Here is a 20,872-nt window from a genome sequence, read left to right on the forward strand (position 1 = left end):
TTTGCTCGCACGTCTTAGGATCGAATCGAATAGAATAATACAGTGGAGAAATTACCTGTAAACCGGATCCAGCAAAAATTCGAGGCCGTTCTGGCGTAGGTCTGGAAACTCCGCCATACTGCTTGCCGCCGCCATTGATTCGCCTTCTGCCATCGAACTGAGTAGATACACTTCATCCGCCGGTCAGCGTTTACTGGAATCTTGACACCGATTTCCATGTTTTTGTAGCAGACCGCGCACATACGTTTCTGATGCCCCCACAACTTTTCGTTACGGAGGGGAGCCACGGCTCGTCCCGTCACCTCACAAAAAACGAGCTCGCGAGCTACCGTACATCACTGTTCCTCACAGTATAGTGTCAGACGACTGGATTTTCTTATACCTGTATATGCTGAGACAGACCCTCTAGCCCAGATCCCTAGAGATGGGCGTACGACCGGGATAACATGTCCAGATGGTACCGCTACCAGTAACGCCGCTCTTCCTATAGTCTTCCTAATTGTCTTTTGTTTATTCCCGCCACACTTTACCATGGCCGTCATGCACAAATCCCCGTGAAGGGGCCCAACAGATGTCTGGCTCCGAGTGTAGGTGCCACTGCACCATGGTTCTGCACGACATTTTTGCTCAGGGCGCCGACGTGCCCGTGCTTCTCCCTTCACCCCATGCCGCCACAATGTCCCCGCGCTCGAGGCTGCCGCAGATCGTCAGGCGGACATCCTCGCTTGGTGGCGGCGTGAGCGAGCGTCATGACACCGTAGTGCGCTAGCAGCGAGAATGGTTTGGACACCGACGGAGAAGAGACTGTCGCGTCTCCCGCCTTCACGCCCGAGCTCCCGCGGGGAGAGAAGCTCCTTTGCGACGTGCATTCCGCTTGCCCCCCCTTGCACGTCGCCATCCCACCACCGTAGGCGAGCTGCCGCACACGTTGCATCTCCGCTGTTTCTCTCACTCCATCCTGTGCGCTCAGAAGTAATGGGATGGGAAAAGATTGGGAGAAAACATTGGCGGTGAGGCTGTGCTATTCCAAACGGAAGGAAAGCGCTAACCTGGCTAATCTCCTAACTTTAAAATTCATGTTTTCCAAGTCAATGGTACTCCCGGTGTATAAATCATCTTACGTTGTGCATCGTGACCAAGGTGGAGGGGAAAACGAGAGAACTTAATGTTTATTTGTTAATTAATACCATTGAATGCAATGAACTGACCATTGCATGTCGTGCTAGGTAGTCTCAAGACACTAAAAACATATGCGCCCCACGTTTTGTATTGGTTGATTTTTTATTCATGTCGAAAAACAAGAAACAAGTTGGGAGTTAATGCATCGCGCCTAAATGTTTTGGGAAAACCTAATTTTCATGAAATGACTTATACACCTGGACAAAGGGAGTACATAGGACGTTCGAACCCAATTCCTTAAAATCTACGTTCGGTAAGTATCATTTCTGAATGACTAAGATGTTCATGACATTTAAAAGATGTTCAGGCATTTCAAAAAAATTGTGACATTTTTTAAAAATGTTTATAAAAAGAAAGAAAATGTGTGTATAATTTAGAAAAAAATATTCCTACAATTCACAAAAATATCCGTGGTATTTACAAAATCTTCAGGGGTTTCAAAACTATTTTTGTAACATTATAAAAATATTATAAAATTTTAAAAATAATCATGTAATTTAGGAGAAATGTTCGTTCGTGAATTTTCTGAAAAAAAGTTCTAACACTTAACAAATGTTTTGCACATTCAAAAAATGTTTATGGCATATATGAAAATATTGCAATGCATGTTGAAAAAGTCACCATGTATTAAAAAATTCAACATTGGTTCGAAAAATATATAATGTGTACCTGAAATTTTTTTAACGTGCATTCAAAAAAGTTTAACCTGTACCAAAAAACATTCAATGTGTATCTCAAAAAATTTAAACCTATATATAAAAAATGTTGACGTGTATTTAAATAAAATTCAACATGTATTTGGAAAACAAAAATAACAAAAAACCAAGAAAATTAATTGATAAAAATTGAAATCTGAAATAAAACTGGTTAAAACCACTAGAGAAACACATAGAAAACAAAAAAAAAAGCAAGAAACAATAATGAAAATTAAAGAAAAATAAGAAAGGAAAAGGAACGAATGGAAGGTTCTAAAACCCGTCCATACCGACCTGTAGATGCTTGCAAGACCTCTATACTTGGTAGGTCCTGTAAGGCGAGAGCAAAGCTGATCACTTCAGGCGAGACAGAGCTAGGTCTCACAGTAAGTGAGAGATAGCTCCTGCGGCGTGGAATAGTAACTTAGGGGAGAGGAGAGTAGACATATTGGACCGTATTTGCTCATCCTCGCTAGCTCTGGCAAGCCCTCTGCTCGAGGTAGCCCACGTTGAAATTCGACGCCGCTGGCATGTAGAGAAGAAAATAAATCACATGTGTAAACATTGCACGTCTTATAAAGTTATGAAATCCACAATCTTGTGAGCGGTGAAGAAAAAAGGAAAATTTAGAGCACTTTTACATGAAAACTATGGCACTACGAGTAATACTTTATTTTTATGAAGGCACTTCCTCTGTCTAGGTGCATAGGGGCGTCTAATGAAAATAAGATATTCTAAGACAAAAGTGCTCTTGTGAGCTCAAGCTCAAATGCGCCCTTTGCTACAGTAAAATCTAAAAATACTTCAAAAAGAATTCGCAATATACTACATAGATTTCAAAAAAAAAATGCTTCAAAAAACGCGCCCTTTGCTCTTCCGTTTTTTATTCGTAAAAGAAATCTAAAAATACTTCCAAATTCAAAACCAATCTCAATTTTTGAATTTGTTCATCCTAAATAAGAGCCCTTATTCCAAAAAGAACCACTTTGGAGGACTGGCACTCTGAGCCCTTTTTTTAAGTTAAAAAAACTGATTTTTACGGCTTGAAAAAAAACAAAAAAATTGGGTACTGCATATATTGAATAGTAGTATAGCTGTGCAAAATTTCATCAGTATATGTGCTTTCATGTGAAAGATACAAAAAAGGACATGAAAAAAATGGGTGTCTTTTTTTTCCTGCTGATATTGGACCAAAATTTTGCGTACACCATAGTGTGTTTTTGAACGAAAATCCACATATACTTAGAGCACATGCAAACACCCTCCATTTTTATTAACTTCGCATATTAGCTTTGGTCAAAGTCAAGTTTTGTAAACTTTCATAAGTTTATAGTCAAAAATATTAACATATACAATAACAAATCAATATCATTAGATTTGTTATTGAATGTATTTTCAGATCATAGAGATCTGTCATTGTAAATATTCATATTGTTTTCTATAAGGTTGTGCCTAGAACTCAATCGACTAAGACTTAACGAAGTCTCAATCGAGTGGCATCAGGGTAGTTGTGGTGTTACGAGTGGCACGACAAGATGCTGCAACCGGCTTCGAAAAATATTGCAAGCGGTGCCGCAAACAACTACAACGTATGCTACATGCTTTGTGACTAAATGTTGCAACCATCAATGGCGGATGTTGCGGCCGTTTAGGCGATGTGCTACAATCAACAAGGGCAAATGTTCAACCGCAAAAAAAAAGACAAGGGCAAATGTTGTGTCCGATGAGACGACATGCTGCAACCAGCAAGACGGATGCTGCAACCGTTAATTTGGAAGATATGTTGCAAACGGTGTGACAAAATGATGGGTGGCCCACTTGATGGTGCTCGGTCCTGCACAAATCTCCATGCAAAGATATAACGACTATGTAGTCGACTGAATTTTAGCAAGCCCGTTTCTATAAACATGTCAAGACTTGATTTTGTGATTACCTGGACCTGGACATGGAACTGAGAGCCAAAATGGATTTTCATCATTTACACGAATGGTGCTAGATTGCTAGCGCTACAGAGATATACTCTATCTTTGCAAGTGTGTCGTCGTCTCTACCTTTGCCTGCGACTATATTGTACCCTTGGTCGAGAAAACCCTATGACTCCAACTGCGTGCACGGTTTTGTCCTGAGAGAGACCTTGAAAACGCAAACATTTGCCAGATAATCAATGCGGGTAAACACTCCCTGAGTCATGCCTAGGTATATCATCCGCTTACCTTTGGTAGTTCAGACCTTTGGTACAGTTGGCTGGAGCATGAGTTCAATATATATTTATCATTGTTTGCACTTGCATGCACTATTTTCTGTTGAATCACTACACTGTTGCACTTGCATGGACTATTGTCTATTGATTCACTACACGGTACCCATATGGTTTACATGGAGAAAAGGGACGGAGGCGGGATTAGGGCATAGGGGGGCCAAGCCAACTTGAATAAATTTTTTTGCCTAATATATAAACACTAGTAGAAAACAGGCCTTTCATCCGGTCCATTAGTCCCGGTCTGGTTTTGGACCCGGACTAATGGTACCATTAGTCCTGGTTCCAACGACTATGCATTAGACCGATTCATTTGTGAACTATAGTCCCGGTTTGTGATACAAACCGGGACTAAATGGGTGGTGGCAGGCTGGAGCCCCCACGAGCCCCTTTAGTCCCGATTTGTAACTAGAGGTAGCCCTTTAGCCCCAGTTTGTATAACCAACTGGAACTAAAGACGTCCCTATATAAACCCTTCGTTCAGCATGGACCCATTCTCTATTTTCTCCTTTCCCCTCTCTGTTCTTCCCCTATCTGTTTACTTGATTTATATGCAATTTGAGCTCAAATTAAGTTCTTAGTTTGCATATGTGTAGGTGTGGTTTACTTAGTGCCTTCCCGTCCCCATCCTAACCACCGTTGATCGCCTGCACCGTCCCGTCACTGGCATCGCCTTGGTGAGCCTCTTGTTCTTATCCTTCTTATATAAAAAAAATCTTAGTAGTATGATTTAGATGGTTACTTGTATAATTATCTTACTTGTATGATTGTTTGCTATACATAGTGCCATGGTCTTGATATCCGTCCATGTCAGCCCTCGTCCAATTTATGATTCGAATGTGGTATAATTCTATTTTATAACTATTTGTTGCATTTCGCGTTTATGAAAATTATGCCCATCAAGTTGACATAGATATTTTTATCTAGGAGGTATGTGAACTGGAAACTGCAACCGACCCTCTTGTCGAGAAGTTACATTTAGTTGAAAAAAATGAGTATTTGAAATAAAAATTGAAAAGAATTGAAGAGAAGAAGAAATTGGAGTTGTATGCTGCCGATGTCGTCAATGATCACAAGATCAAGATGGATGCAATGCGCTTGAAGATTGGAAAGATTAAAAAATATGTCGTTAATAAAGAGGCTTGGTATCACTATGCTGTTGGATCAATTGTTACCTTAGTTGCGATCTTGATCGCATTTGTTGTTGCATTTAAATGCTTTAGCTAGATAAGTGTGTATGAACTTGTATTAATTTGGTCTTTTCGGTGTTGAGTAATGAAGATGGGCCGGCAATGGATTTACGATGACCGGCGCTCTCCCCAGTTCATTGATAGCGTGCATACTTTTCTGTATGCGGTTGAGGCAAACAAGCGGGATGGTTTTATGTGTTGTCCATGTGGTGTCTGTAAGAATGATCAGAATTACTCTAGCTCAAAAGTCATTCAGTCCACCTGTTTACGTCCGGTTTCATGTCCGACTAGAACTGTTGGACCAAGCACGGAGAAAGAGGGGTTCTAATGAAAGAGAATGAATAAGAAGAGGATGATGACAACTATCCTGGGTTCCCTGAATACGATTTTACTACAATGGTAGAAGAAGCTGAAGAAGAGGCATCAGATGAGCCCGCTGACGATCTTGATCATGCCATTGCTGATTCAAAGAGAAACCGCACAAGTGAAAAGGATAAGTTGAAGTTGCAGCGCATGTTAGATGATCACAAAAAATTGTTGTACCCGAATTGCGTAGGTGACAAGAAAAAGCTGGGTACCACATTGGAATTGCTGCAATGGAAGACAGAGAATGGTGTATCTGACAAGGGATTTGAAAAGTTGCTGAAAATGTTAAAGAAGATACTTCCAAAGGATAATGGATTGCCCGATAGTACGTACGGAGCAAAGAAGGCTGTCTGCCCTCTAGGATTAGAGGTTCAGAAGATACATGCATGCCCTAATGACTGCATCCTCTACCGTGGTGAGGAGTACGAGAATTTGGATGCATGCCCGGTATGCGATGCATTGCGCTATAAGACTAGCCGCGATGACCCTGGTGACGATGTTGAGGGCGAGCGCCCCCAGGAAGAGGATTCTTGCCAAGGTGATGTGGTATGCTCCTATAATACCACGGTTGAAATGTTTGTTCCAAAACAAAGAGCATGCCAAGTTGATGCGATGGCACAAAGAAGACCGTAAGAATGACGGGCAGTTGAGAGTACCCGCTGACGGGTCACAGTGGAGAAAAATCAAGAGTGTGCAAATGACATTAATCCTTTTGGGGAGCAGAGCAGCAATCATAGCACCTGGTCTGTGACTCTATATATCTATAACCTTCCTTCTTGGTTGTGCATGAAGTGGAAGTTCAATATGATGCCAGTGCTCATCCAAGGTCCCAAGCAACCCGGCAACGACATTGATGTGTACCTAAGGCCATTAGTTGAAGAACTTTTATAGCTGTGGATATAGAAGGTGTACGTGTGTGGGATGAGCACAAACAGTAGGAATTTGACCTACGAGTGTTGCTGTTTGTAACCATCAATGATTGGCCTGCTCTTAGTAACCTTTCAGGAGTCTTCGTCTTGTGCACCACGTCATGTTAAACTTCCTTATATAAGTCATGGGCTGCCCGAAGTGGCCCATGAGTGAACCGCCATGGGGGTCCTTGGCCCGACCCACCTAGTTGGGAGATGACGTAGTGAGTACCCCGTAGTACAGGACACCAACACCAGCACCACGAGGTCACGAGGCGGCACGGACAAGACCTCCCATGCCACCAGAGCGAGCCCACTCTCGATTACCACCACCTTCCCCGTCACTCGCCACTGCCACCCTCCCCTCGCCACTGCTTCACCGGCGGCGACTTAGGTGGTGGTGGCATAAGAGTTCTATAATAATGAGACTTTGCCGAGTTTATTTATTTCGTTGAGTCGTTTTTCGTTGGAACCAGGCAAAGTCATAGCTCTGCCGAGTTGCTTATCACTGCTGATTCCAATTGTAAATCAAACTCGACAGACAAAAGTTTGCCGAGTTCCCGATAGAATGAACTCGGTGAAGTTCTAGAACTCAGGGAAAAACCAGATTCTAGTAGCGACAAGAGTTTTATAATAATAATAAATTAGGTCTATATAGATCCAATTCATTCATGTTCCCACTATTAGGGAAAACCTTATACACAGCATCTTAGCAGTAGCGCTCGACAAAACAGGGTGCTACTGCTACTTAGTAGTAGCAATTTTAATTAGACCGCGCTACTGCTACTACTTTAGCAGTAGCGCGTTCTGCTAAAGCACGCTGCTGCTATACTTGTACTGGGCGCAGATGGCTAGCCCCACTTAGCAGTAGCGCGTATGCATGACCAGCGCTACTGCAACGTCCCTTAGCAGTAGCGCGTATCTCTGAAACGCGCTACTACTTACTTACCTTATCCTGGAGCGGTTCACTACACCCTCTTACTCACTCTCCCTCTCACTCGCTCTCGCCCGCGCCAAACCCGTCGTCCGCCGCCGCTGCGCTGCTCCTTGCCGAGGTACTCGCTCCTTCCCCCTCCTCCTCCGGCCGCCCTCCTCCCACCACCCCTCCCTCCTCCTCCTCCGGCCGCCCCTCCCCCTCCTCCCCCCGTCCCCTCCCTCCTCCGATCCCACCGGCCTCCTTCCCCTCCTCCTCTCTCCTTCCTCCTCCCTCCATCTTTTTTCTTTTGTTTTTCACTGTAGTTTTTTTACTATTGTATAATGTAGTTTTTTTACTGTTTTTTCTAAGTGTTTAAAATAATTAGTAAGTAAATTAATAAACTAGTTGAACTGGTTTAGTTTTAGTAAGAACTAGTTGAATTAATATAACTAATGTATTTTTAGTAAGAAAATTAATATAACTAGTTGAACTAGTTTATTTTTAGAAAGAACTAGTTTATTTCTATTTATAGTAAGTTTATTTTTAGTAAGAATTAGTTGAATTAATAGAACTAGTTGAACATGTCATATTTGTTGTTTTTTTAGTTTAAGCAATTATTTCTGCATCGACGTCGACGATGCCTATCCCGCATCCTCGTCGTCGATACCCGTCGTTCGCTAGGGTTTTAGTTGTATTAGTGATGTTATATGTATGATACTATTCAGGATGTATTAGTGATAACTTATAGGATTTTTGTTTTTGCAGAAATCAAGGAGCCCCTCCATCATCCCCGCCGTCGTCCCCGTCACCGACCCCCTCCGACCTTGAGGTGAGACCAGCCAAATCTCCATGTCAATATGAGTCCTATAAGATATGATGTAGATAAAAACATGTATATCTTGTGTTGCTCAAATAGGATATGTGGTTCCCAAGTGGCCGGTCATGTTTGCAGGTTACACCTCCGAGTGGCCTATGTTTTGCCGGAGTGTTGATTAATTTCCGTTCCGGCAAATTTCAGGCGCTCGATATGTCATGTTTTAGCAAAGGTCATGCTGGAATTTTCCGTGAATTTTGGCATGGCTTGTGCTAGAATGTAGGAAATATCGAGTGGCCTGGATTTTCTAGAAAGATAATTAAACGATATTTCAGGTTGACTTTAAGACTGTCGAGGCCGAAGAATCCCGACTGTTGTCGTGGGGGTTGTTTCTCCTTCTTCTCCGGTGCTAGACCTTTGTTATGCACTAGGGGAGGAGGAGTAACGACCATCACCGACGGTCGCAAATGTCAGAGAGGAATCAGTGAGGGAAAGTATTCACCATATATGAGAGGACGAAGAATCCCGACTGTTGTCGTGGGGGTAGCTTGTCCTTCGTTCCCATGTGCTAGACAATTTGGTGTAATGCACCCGGGAACGAAAGGAGGAGCTACCATCACCGATGGTCGAATATATACACCACGTGAGCTGAGAGTTTTCAAGAAAAGACTCGACAGACCCATAGTCAACCCGTGATGAATAATAATAATCTAATTTAGTTTTTGTAGTACATATATTTAATTGTACAAGTTTAATCTTTGAATTATGAACATAGGAAATGTGGTCGGACGAAGAAGGTCCCGGGGAGTGCTCCTGGTGCGGCGACAACCGGGGTTTCTGCGACAGGCCTCACCTGGACGAAGGTCGGCGCTTCAGCATTAAGCTCGAGAAGGCCTTCGATTGTGAAACGGTACGCTACGACACTAAGTGTTTTTTCATAATTAAACTCGACTTCTACTACATCAACGTGTAATTTTCGTCTTTTATAATTCGACTAGATTATCCCATGCCATGCAAGACGCTATGTTTTGGAGAGGATGGGTTTGGAAGATCATGAGAGGAATGAAACAAAGAAAATTAACCTAAGGACCCATCATGCTATGGATTTTGAGGTAAATATATACAGTTCTGAGAGCGTGTCCAATTTTGGTTGCCCGGGTTGGAAAGCACTTTGCAAGATGTATGATTTTCAAGAGGGTACGTTTGTCACCATGGATCTTGGTGATCCTGACATCGACCAAGACAATTTGGACATTTGGGTTCTTGTTGATACGCTTCCAATTCTACCGCTATGTGAGTTCCTCAAATGTAGTTATTATATTGTTTATTTCAAAATAGTTAACAACTTATTTCCATTGATAGCTTATTTTCATTCTTCAAAGAGTGTGCGGAAGATGGTAGACAGAACCAACTACACTGATGGCTCTGAGTTAACTTATTAGGAGAAAAATCATCTGGTCGCATATTGTACTGAAATTGAGAATTACAATGCCTTTTATCGAACTCCTCCAAATTATGGTGAATACGTGCCACTAGTGCACGTGTTAAACCACGATAACTTTCATGGAGATATCCTGGTAAGATTTTTTACTATTACGACATCCATGCATCTTCTGCATATTTCTAAAACTGAACTACATTGCTAACTACAAAGTTATTACTATGTTTTTCAACAGAAAATCCCGATGGATTTTGTGCCTCATTTGATGTATCAGAATGGTCGCCTTGATGTTTTGAACATACAGCCAGGTCGTCCTACGAATCTCACCTGCCCATACCGGATTTCTAAAAACGGTGAACACATGATAATCAAAGAATGAAAGAAATGTACGGACAGTCGTAAGGAGGTTTTTGGAAACAACATTGTACGAAAGGCAAGAATTGGAGACAGGATAATCTCCATTCTCCATAATGGAGAGTCAGGGGCTATTTTGTCTTATACTATTTTACTTAAGATAATATAGTAGGTCCTAAGAGAATGTAGTAGGTCGTATGAGGTACAATATGTTTATGAGAATTGATGATGATGAGTAGTTGTGATTATGTCTAGTGACCAACTTGTATGTGATGTCTCATTGATGAACATGATGATCATGAGGAGGTGTTATATGACAATGATGTATTATGATGATAAGTTTTTAATGATATGATGATGATGATATTTATTATATCATTGGGTGAAAGAACCGCGGATTAGTTTCAAGTGGATGTCCATCCACTTGAAACTAGTCCACGGTTCTTTCTCCAACTGATGTAATAACTCAGTATGATTTAAAATCATTCTCTAAATTGCTGCGGTATGAAAACTTGTATGAATACAACATGAAATAAAAAAGAAATACGGAATAATAGTAGTAGCGCGTGCTAGGAGAAGTGCTACTACTAATTACCAGTAGCCCTCATAGTGGAAAGCGCTGCTACTAAGTCAATATAGCAGTAGCATGGTCTAACCGACGCTATTGCTAACCTTTAGCTGTAGCGCCTTACTAGTAGTGCGGTTCCTTGTGCTAATGATAGGCTTTAAACACGCGCTACTGCTAGGGTTTTCCCTAGTAGTGTCCAAGCAACCATAATGCCAATCACTATAGGTTCCGACCTATCTAGATAGTGTTGGCATGAGCTTGTTTAGGAATGAGAGTTTTAATAATGAAAAATTAAGTATATAATAGATCGAATTCATTCATATTCCAAGCAACCATCAAATCTTGGTTGATAAGCCCCCAAATTGCTGATGAAAGATACTAAAAGAAAAGCCATCAGGACCAGAAGCACCTTCAACATATACAAGAGCCGAAGATAAGCTTTATTTACTCCCTCCGGTTTTTTTTTTAGTTTGCATATATGTCTGAAGTCAAACTTCACAAATTTGATCAACTTTATAGAAAAAAGTATCAACATTCACAATACAAAATCGATATCATTACATGTGTTAGGAATTTGATTTTCATAATTTTTAACTTCAATATTGTAGATGTTGATAATTTTTGGTACAAATATGGTCGAAATTTTAAGATGTTTGACTTTAGACAATTATTATATACAGAGTAAAAAGGCTCGAGGGAGTACATCAGAACCGAAGTATTCCATTTGTAAACACTGGCACTATCCTATCACTAGGCTAATCTGGTGTTCCATTCACGGACAAAGCCGAGACTATTGGAGATATACTTTATGAGAGCATGGCTTTACTATCGTGAGGGGCCGAGGGGATGTCTTTGAGAGAGACGGGGATCATTGGAAATCGTCTGACTATGCTTTCCGCCTGCATGCTCCTCATTCGCTGTCGAATTAATCCACAGCTCGAGAGTGGATTTCATTCTGCCTCTGATTTCTTGCAGTCCTGGTCCTGGGGGATCCTCGACGCTGGCTAGGAATCCCCGCGATACTCTATCTTCATCACGTGATATTTGATTCTGTCGACCACGATGGTGGCTACATCGCTGGTGGCAGCCCCCGTCGAGAAAGTCACCGCCGAGTAACCTCGGTGCAGAACCCTAGATGTGGTACTGCTTCCCGTCGTAGTCCTGCAGCTCAACGTGACCACGTCGCCTGCTGGTGGAATGTTTCGCAGTGCAGGAGCCGCCGGTGGATGCGGAGGCTGCGGCCCAGCGGCAGGCGGGGGTGGCAGCCCTCCTGGCCGGCTTCGCCCACCACCTCCAGGAGAGGACCGCCCATCACATGGGTACGTACGCGATCGCCGACGTGCGTGCGGGCCACATGAAATTTTTACATACTATTATACTCCCTCCGCCAATTCCAGAGCTTCTCCATCAACAACCTCGGCGACCCTTTCCTCGAGAGCAACTACGGCGTGCACTCTAGGCGGTTCGAGGTTGCCGTGCTCGACTGGTTCACCCGCCTTTGGAACATCCAGCAGGATGAGTATTGGGGATACATCACCACCGGCGGAACCGAAGGGAACCTACACGGCCTACTAGTTGGGTTAGTATATCCATTTGTGTGCACCCGGGTCATTAATTTACAACACATGAATTTAATTTTTATTTTCATCCATTTCACCAAGAATCTGGACACGTATAGTTATTTCACTCGGTTTTAAATGAATACATTAATTTCATATGCAGTTAACATTTGCAGGAGGGATGTTTTTCGTGATGGGATTATATACGCATCTTGTGACTCACACTACTCTGTCTTCAAGGCGGCTATAGGATGCATAGAGTCGAGTGCGTCAAGATTGACACGCTTGTTTCCGGAGAGATGAACTGCGCGGATTTTAAGTCCAAGTTGTTGATAAACGCCGGGAGGCCTGCGATTGTCAATGTGAATATAGGTTACCATCTTGATTTTACATTTTCATTCAGATGGTTAAAACTGGCTTTGCTCAAGTGTCCCTAGGTGGTTCATGTTGACACACTTACTTTTTTTTGCTTTTGTTTCTTTCAGGAACGACCGTCAAGGGAGCCATTGACGATCTTGACAACATCATAAGAACACTAGAGAAATGTGGGTTCCGAGATCGATTCTACATTCATTGCGATGGTGCTGTGGCTGGCCTTATGATGCCATTTATCAAACAAGTGGGTGGTGTTGAGATACGTAATTACCACATGTTGTACCAAATTTGATTTTTTTTGATAAATTGAGAAAATGACCTAACTTACTTACTTTTATTTTATTTTCCTCTAGGCACCAAAGGTGACATTCGACAAACCTATTGGAAGCGTGAGCATCTCAGGCCACAAGTTCATGGGATGTCCAGTACCAAGTGGCGTGGTAATAACAAGGCTCGAGCATGTAAAAGTGCTCTCCAGTGACATTGAATACATATCATCTAGAGATGCGACGATCATGGGGAGCCGTAATGGGCACTCGCCCTTGTTCTTGTGGTACACCCTGAACAAAAAGGGTTACAAAGGCATCCAGAAAGAAGTTGAGAAGTGCATGAGAAACGCCCATCACCTCACAAGCCGTCTCAGGGAGAAGGGGGTGAGTGCATTCCTAAATGAGCTGAGCAGCACGGTGGTGTTTGAGAGGCCGCGGGATGAGTCATTCGTGCACAAGTGGCAGCTTGCATGTGAGGGGAGCATTGCACACGTCGTGGTAATGCCAAATCTAGGTGTGGAGAAACTCGACGGCTTCGTCGAAGAGCTCGCTGTCGGAAGAAGGATGTGGCATGAAGATGAAGGGTTTAGCGTGCCGTGTGTTGCAAAGGACATTGGGGAAGAAAATTGCCTGTGTGATGTGCATGACAAGAATTCAAGAGCCGCATAAGATCGTTGGAGGATTGGAGAATGAATCGTATAAACCTGAGTTTTCAAGGGCACGTTTGATTGATCTGACTTTCATAATTTGGACCTAAATGGCCATTATCATCATTTTATTTTGTTACGTTTTCTGCGATAGTGGCGTGTATTTATTTATTTATACATTGGTTAACCAATTGATTGATTTGGTGTTTTCTATTGTGCATGGTTTCAAATTATTTTATTTGCATCATGCTTGCTCCGGAAGAACCACACGGGGCAGCAACTTGTTGGGCCCCCAAGTGCAAATGTTTCCAGCTAGGACCTAGTTTTCCTCTGTTAAGAAACCAAGGTTACCAATCCATGAATCAAAGATTTCTGGTTAAGTGATAAGCCCTACATCGCAATTGAGTACATCCTTGAGTTTGTAACAATTATAGTGGGGTTGTCAATCTCACTAACTTTCCTAGTTGTAACAATTATATTCCTCCCAGTCTCATTTCAACCTCTCGCTGCACACATCCATCCTCCTCATGTTGCATCCCACCTCTCCCCCTCCTGTAATAGCATGCAACAAGGTCGGCCACCCATGCCACCCTACTAACGGGACAACATGGGGGCTGCTGCGAGCGGGGAGCCATGGCCTGCTGCAAGTCGGTTCCTTTTATTGACGTCAATGGCTCCAACCGACGACAGTGCTGCAACCATTGTTAGTTTTTGCTACGACCAGCGACAAAATTTGCTGCAACTGGCACGGCGGGATGCTGGGATGGCATGCACAATGAGCTACAACCGGGCGATGTCATATTTTTTGCTACCATTCTCAGCGTTTGCTACGACCGGTGACAGAAATTGCTGTGACAACAAAGGCCATGCTTTTGTGACCAGCGAGGCGTCTTCCTCAGCGGCGCTGGAAGACGGCGAGCGCTGGTGGCCGGCGGGGAGCACGGGGTAGCCGGCAAGCGCAGGTGGCCTAGGGCGAGCGCGACGGCCATGTTTTTCCCCGGGATTTTCTCGTACAGGAGATGCGAGCAAGGATGAAGGAAGAGATTGGCTCAGATCCGTAAACAAAATGAAGTGGCTTTCGTCAGTATAATTTAGTTTCTTCATTTGTATGAGATGTATATAGTTGGTTCTATGCATGGAGTTCAAACGAAGATCTGTTTCGGTGTTTTAGTATAGTTCTCTACGGCAAGAAAACAAAGACGACGACTGGCGGCAAGAAAACATACAAATAAGGCGACGACTGACTGGTTCTGAGAGACCTCCTACAGTGAATTATTACTTGTGATTCCCCAAAACGAATCATTTCATCTCACTACTCCCTCCGCATTCATATTACTTATTTTAGATTTGTCTAGATACACCCCTCCACATCCCTATTACTTATTTTAGATTTGTCTAGATACAAAAGTGTCTAGATACATCAAATATAACAAGCATCAAATAACAGTGAATTACATGAATACAAGCCTACAAAGTAACATAACAAGCATCAAATATATCAATTGCTGCATGCGATGCATCAAGTTGACATAGAGGTGACTATCGCATTGCCCAGTAACAGTGAATTACATGAAAAGAAACAACATCACAATCAGGGAACAAGACTTCAAAATATGCACTTTGCAACTGTCCTGATGAGCACATGGCATAAGCCACAAGCTGAAAGTTCTATGTGTGCATATCATTAAGCAACCTAGAGTTTATATGATAAGAATGCACTATGCTGACTGAGTTATTCAAGAAGGAAACAAGGCCATGGGCTCATAGCAGATGCAAGAGCTGGGGAGCTTGATAAAGCAGATGCAGAGGAGACAATAATGATGCTGAAAGGGTGTAGATCAAGAAAGGATATGGTACAACAACATAAGGAACCAGATTAAATACATTCTGACCAGGGATATTCAATCTGCATTGCACCAAGCACATCACCCTGAATGATAAAGGGTCCTCATCATCATCATCATCGCCAGGAGCAAGGAAAGTCTCCAGCTCAAAAAGCTCATTTTCACGGACCAGCGCTTTCAGGTCCCCGGGGACAGCCGGCAGCAGGGTGTAGCGGCGGTGCACGGGGTCGCACACGGCGAGGTCCCTGACCAAAAAATTGTGGTACCGGAAGTGGCGCCCACCAAGAACGCTGTTTTCTTCCTGGACTGGGGCGCCGGCGATGAGGGCGCGTCCGTCGAAGAAGTCAATCCGCCTCCAGGTACGGCCGGCGGTGGAGGGGAGGAAGGAGGAGCAGGAGAAGTCGAAGCCGGCGAAGGCGCGGGCGGCGACGGCGGAGGGGTGCGGTGGCTGGGCCTGGATGAAGGTGCCATTGCGGACCACGCCGATGAGAGGCGGCGGGTGGAGGGCGCGGTAGCGGTGGAGGAAGGCGTGGTCGGCGATGAGACGGCGGAAGGAGCGGCACGCCGCGGAGGCGCGGGCCAGGTCGGCGGCAGCGGGGAGGCGGAGGAAGATGTCGTGGAGGAGCTCGTCTAGGGTTCTGAAGATCGGCGTCTCCGGCGGTGGTGCTGGCTGCGGCAGCGCCATCGTCGGGGTGGCCGGCGTCGTAGTTGGGGATCTACTGACAGAATGGGCATCTCTTCTGTGACTTGTTCGATGGGCTTGCTGAGGATTGGGCCTCGTTCGTTTTTATGGCCTTTTCCCATCTATTCATTTAGAGCCTGGTGAACAACCTACTGCATTTTTGGGGAAAAAAATATATGTTAGTCACCCTAAAAAATTCATGTTAGTCCCTGTAAAAGAAATCATGCAAGTATAATGGTGGCTCGTTTCCGAGGGAATGATTAACATTTTGGGTTAATATCTTTGCTAGGAGCATAGCTTTGTTGTTAATAGTTTGCATATGTCCTATTTTCGCAAAAAGAAGTACGACGGCATCCAGGTTTTTGAAGTTCTCTCAAGGTCTTCACCTGAACAAGTAATAAATAGCATTTGTTTTTGGCGATGCCAAGCCTTTGATCGAATTCTCGAAAACTCTTACTTGGTTTGTTCATGGCGCGGAGTTGATTCATACCATGATACATGCTTACAAATATGTCATATTTTTGTTTCCCCGCGGTATACATTCCACACAAAAGAAAAAATCATCGGAACACGATGTCATGTTGTTGTCTCTCTTCCCCAGCTCACATTCATGCAATCTTAAACAAAAGTATCATTTTGGCTAATTTGCACTTCCATGCACATAAGAATTCTCACCTTAATAATATTTTAGCATTACCACACAAAAAAAGAAAATTAATGTGTCTAGTGGCCATTTCATCCGGTACGTTGGGGAGCAAATCCCAACTTTTTGCACTCATTCATGCTCCAAACACTTTTTGCACTCATTCATGCTCCAAACACTTTTTGCACTCATTCCATTCCGACACAACCATTCAAGTACAGGTTGGGATAGACGGCGACTGACAATGTCAACAACGTGGAATGGGCGCGGCTACGTCTCCCCTATTGCGAGAAGGTACCTCGCCTTACCTTAGAGGAACCCCTTACTGGGCTGGGCCAGTGCTAGTACATTACCTTTTCTATTTTAGTTACATTCATTTGTATTTGGTTCGTTCCTTTTTTTACTTATGTTTATTCATTTGAAATATTCTAAATGCATATATTTCATAAGGCTAATTTGCTTTATATTTTAAAAGCATTCATATGAAATGCTAGAAAAATGGTCACACTTAAAGGATGCCAAGCGATGAACATGTGCTAGGGTGTATTTGCAACTCGTTTAATCCATGATTATAACTCCCTCCATAAAGAGATATCAGAGCATTTAGATCACTACTCTAGTTATCTAAATGTTCTTATATTTTTTTATAAAGGGATTACCAATGAATAGGATATAACTTCTCTTTCCTGGCAGGCTACGTCCCAGGAGACGTCCGGATGGGGTACCTGGCAGGATCCGCCTGAGGGGCCGAGTGGCCATGCTGATGGTGGTGGGCATCAGATTTCTGATAGCAGCGAGGACGAGGTGGTTGAGGGGGGCACCGTCTACCAGCATGGTAGTACATGGCTCTCGTCCGTGCCGGCGACCCACGAGCATAGGTGGCTAATTTGGCCTGATGGGATGAGGTAAGTGCATTTACTCCTTTTCTATCTTTTGCCATCATGGTTTTTTCAAAATATCTAATGCGTTGGCCTTGTCATACTGCAGGGGTTGAGACCACCCTCAGGATGTCCGCAGGCCCAACAAAGTCCTTGGTGTGATTTGCCGAAAAAACTTCCCGGCACTACTAGGAAAACCCTTATCAGTAGGGCTGGTTTTTTGGCTATTAGTAGCGCGGGCAGGCGCGCTACTGCTAAAGCGCTACAGCTATTTTTTAGTAGTAGCGTGTGTTTTAACCAGTGCTACTGCTAACTATGTCTGGTAGTAGCGTGCCTCTGTCCATCGCTACTGCTAATAGTAGTAGCATGGCTATACAAAAAACACTACTGGTAAAGCAGCGCTGCTACTACTCCAAAACCCCACGCTACTGCTAGTATTTTCTTTTTTCTATTTTGCTATATTCGTATTTTTATAGGTTTTATACAATTACAACATACACATACACTGAAACTATATGAAAAATGAATGTCTCATCATCATCATCGAAGTGGCACAACATAGTCTCATCATATCATCATTATCAAACACAAATGATGTCGATCTCATCATCATCTCGAAATAGCGATACAAGTTAATGATCACATGTCTCTTACATTGTCACCGTAGACACATGTTTCATCATCTACCTAAACTATGACATACGAGATAAGAGCAATCACGATGATCAAAGCGGTATTATGTAGTAGTTTTCGAAGCGGCGCTGGTTCTGAATCCCCTGTTGTGCCATGAATCTCAAGTAACTAGCTTCGGCTTCCGCTCTACTATCAAACCCTTTCTGGCTTCCGCCGGAGAAGCCAGAGACCTGGGCCTGACACTCTGGCCACTCATCATACACACCAGGAACATGCCCTACATACACGGCATACCACTTCCTCGCCATCGTTGATCTATATACCTGTCAGAGATGCACATATATATATTATATATATATCATGAAGCGAATTGAACGAAACAGTTATGAAATAGAAACAACATATATAGTAAACATAGTTAACAAACACATCGTACCGAAAGTAATTAACTAGAGCGCGGCACCATACATCTAATAGTTTTGTCGTACTGAGACATTCGATGTTTCGTCGTACAGAGAAAGTAACAAGTAACTAAACAGACACATTGTTTTTAAGCAGTGCACTCTTCCCATCTGTCCATATCCGGGAGGATGGACCCAAGCTTAGTGAAAGGCGTCATGTCCTGACGTTGTAGGGTAATGCGGGTTCGGACGTCAGCTCGCGATATTTGGCCACCATAGAACATCCCATTCTCTTCGAGGACATCTTTCATGATGATGGACACAATTTCCTGCTGGATCCGGTAGAAATCATTTCGAAGTCGATTATCCGGCACGGCTCCAAAGGCTTCGGCCCATCTCTGGATATGGGTATCGGATGAAGATTTCATGCAAAGTGATTGCACATCCCTGACGTAGAATCCATCGTTCTCACTTCTTGCCGGTTGCTGAATGCAACAGAAGTCAGTCTTGTGGCTGAAACAGACCCCGGCCTTATTTGTTTTTTTTGCTTTGAATGTAGCCACCCCGCATGCTGAAGCCCAGCATAGCTCTGTCCAGAACATATTTTATATGTGTGTAATCTTTCTTCTGTATGTTCTTCGCTGGGTCCAAATATAGAGCGCGGGAGTAACGAGGGTAAAGAACGATGAGAACGGCACGACATCCCCCGCTGCCGAAAATACACGATCAAGTTAGCCTCCATGTGTGCAAAGTAATTATTGAAATGCACGAAAGGATGTATGTGTCATAGTGCTATCCGCGGATGACTTACCCGGGATGATAAGGTAGGAGAATCGTTTCTTTGTCCTTATTGCTGACCGAGAATTCTTTGACGTATTGACTCGCATATTGACAGTTGGCATCATTGATTTACAAGAAGCCCTCATGCATGTAGTATGGGTCCGCGACCGCAAGATCGGTGACTTGTTCTCTCCTGACAATGTAGTTCATGTGCAGCGCATACAGGCGGGCGAACGTAAAATCGAGTATCCTCATTTGAAACATCTGGAAGATGTAATCATTGAGTCATGGAGTCTCCTGAGATCCCCTGTTATGGCAGCTAGTGCATTCGCCCGTACCATTGGCTCTCCCGCGACATGGATTAATGGCGCATGTTTCATCGGTACACTGCCAACCTTGGTCGAAGGCAGCTGGCTGCTAGAACCAACATTGCCAGCTTTATTGGATTTTCTCGCCGCCGGTCTCTTCCTCTGCTTCTTCTTAGTGGGCTGAGGTGCTGGTGGGTCTGTCAGACCCTCCCTGAGCACCACCCCTAGTGTTGTCGGGCTCAGCATTGGACGACTCTGGCTAAGTAGTTGAGCTTGGGTGGAACCGGCATCTGGAGGCGTGTCCTGCGAGGATTGCATGGACAAAGATTTCTTGCACTCCCGAGGACGTTCTGACTCTAGTACATGCATCTCATATTCATATGGTTGACACAGTGTTACTTCCATGTCATAGCCGGTATTGATATACTGGAGAGGGTCCTTGGCCTCCTCCATGTCATCATCCATATCCTCTTCCATGGGGCAAATGGCATCATTTCTCGGAACGGTTGGCCCTCCTTCCTCGTGTCTCTCGATCTCAGCAAGCGGCACAGACGATGGTTGTACTTGTGTAGGAGGGGTTGTGGTCATACCTTCCTGAGGTCCCGTTGGTGTGCTCCCGGCCACCTTGACACGAAGAAGATTTTTCGGCCACAGGATCGGCCAATTTTTGCATTTGCCAAGCTGCATGGGGGTCTCGTCATCCTCTCCATCGGTTTGTATTGGAGGAGGGAAACCCTTGTAGCCTGCTTTCACACTCGCCACGGATACCCTTAAGGTGTTATCAGGCATCTGTCGGCGGTGGAACAATCGATCCTTGGGCTTCACTATAGTACCCTTCCCCACATCCTCCAACCAACCCTTCATGTGGTAACGGAGGGTGCACGGAGTGGAGTCGGCCTACAAAGACATATATGTGCAGCGTCAGAGATCCAAAAATAATGGCAACTGAAGATTAATTAATTAGTTGAGTTTATGAAGGTGCGACGCGTATTTACCGTGAGGGCTTAGAGCTTAGCCAATGTCGACGGCCCGACGTTCAAGCCAGAGATGGAGCTAGGGCTGCTGTGACAGCTGGGTGCAGGAGCAGGTGCTGGAGGAGGTGCGGGTGCGGGTGCAGGTGCGGTTGCCATACTAGGTACTGCTATGGGTCCGGTGTTCATTGAGT

At 43.9% G+C, this 20,872-nt stretch overlaps 1 pseudogene; it reads left to right on the forward strand.

Annotated features, from left to right (window-relative positions):
* The first annotated feature begins 604 nt into the window (after window positions 1-604).
* Window positions 605-13,560, forward strand: LOC123068054 (serine decarboxylase 1-like; annotated as a pseudogene).
* The last annotated feature ends 7,312 nt before the right edge of the window (window positions 13,561-20,872 follow it).

Source organism: Triticum aestivum, chromosome 3B (assembly GCF_018294505.1).
Source record: "Triticum aestivum cultivar Chinese Spring chromosome 3B, IWGSC CS RefSeq v2.1, whole genome shotgun sequence".
Taxonomy (NCBI): domain Eukaryota; kingdom Viridiplantae; phylum Streptophyta; class Magnoliopsida; order Poales; family Poaceae; genus Triticum; species Triticum aestivum.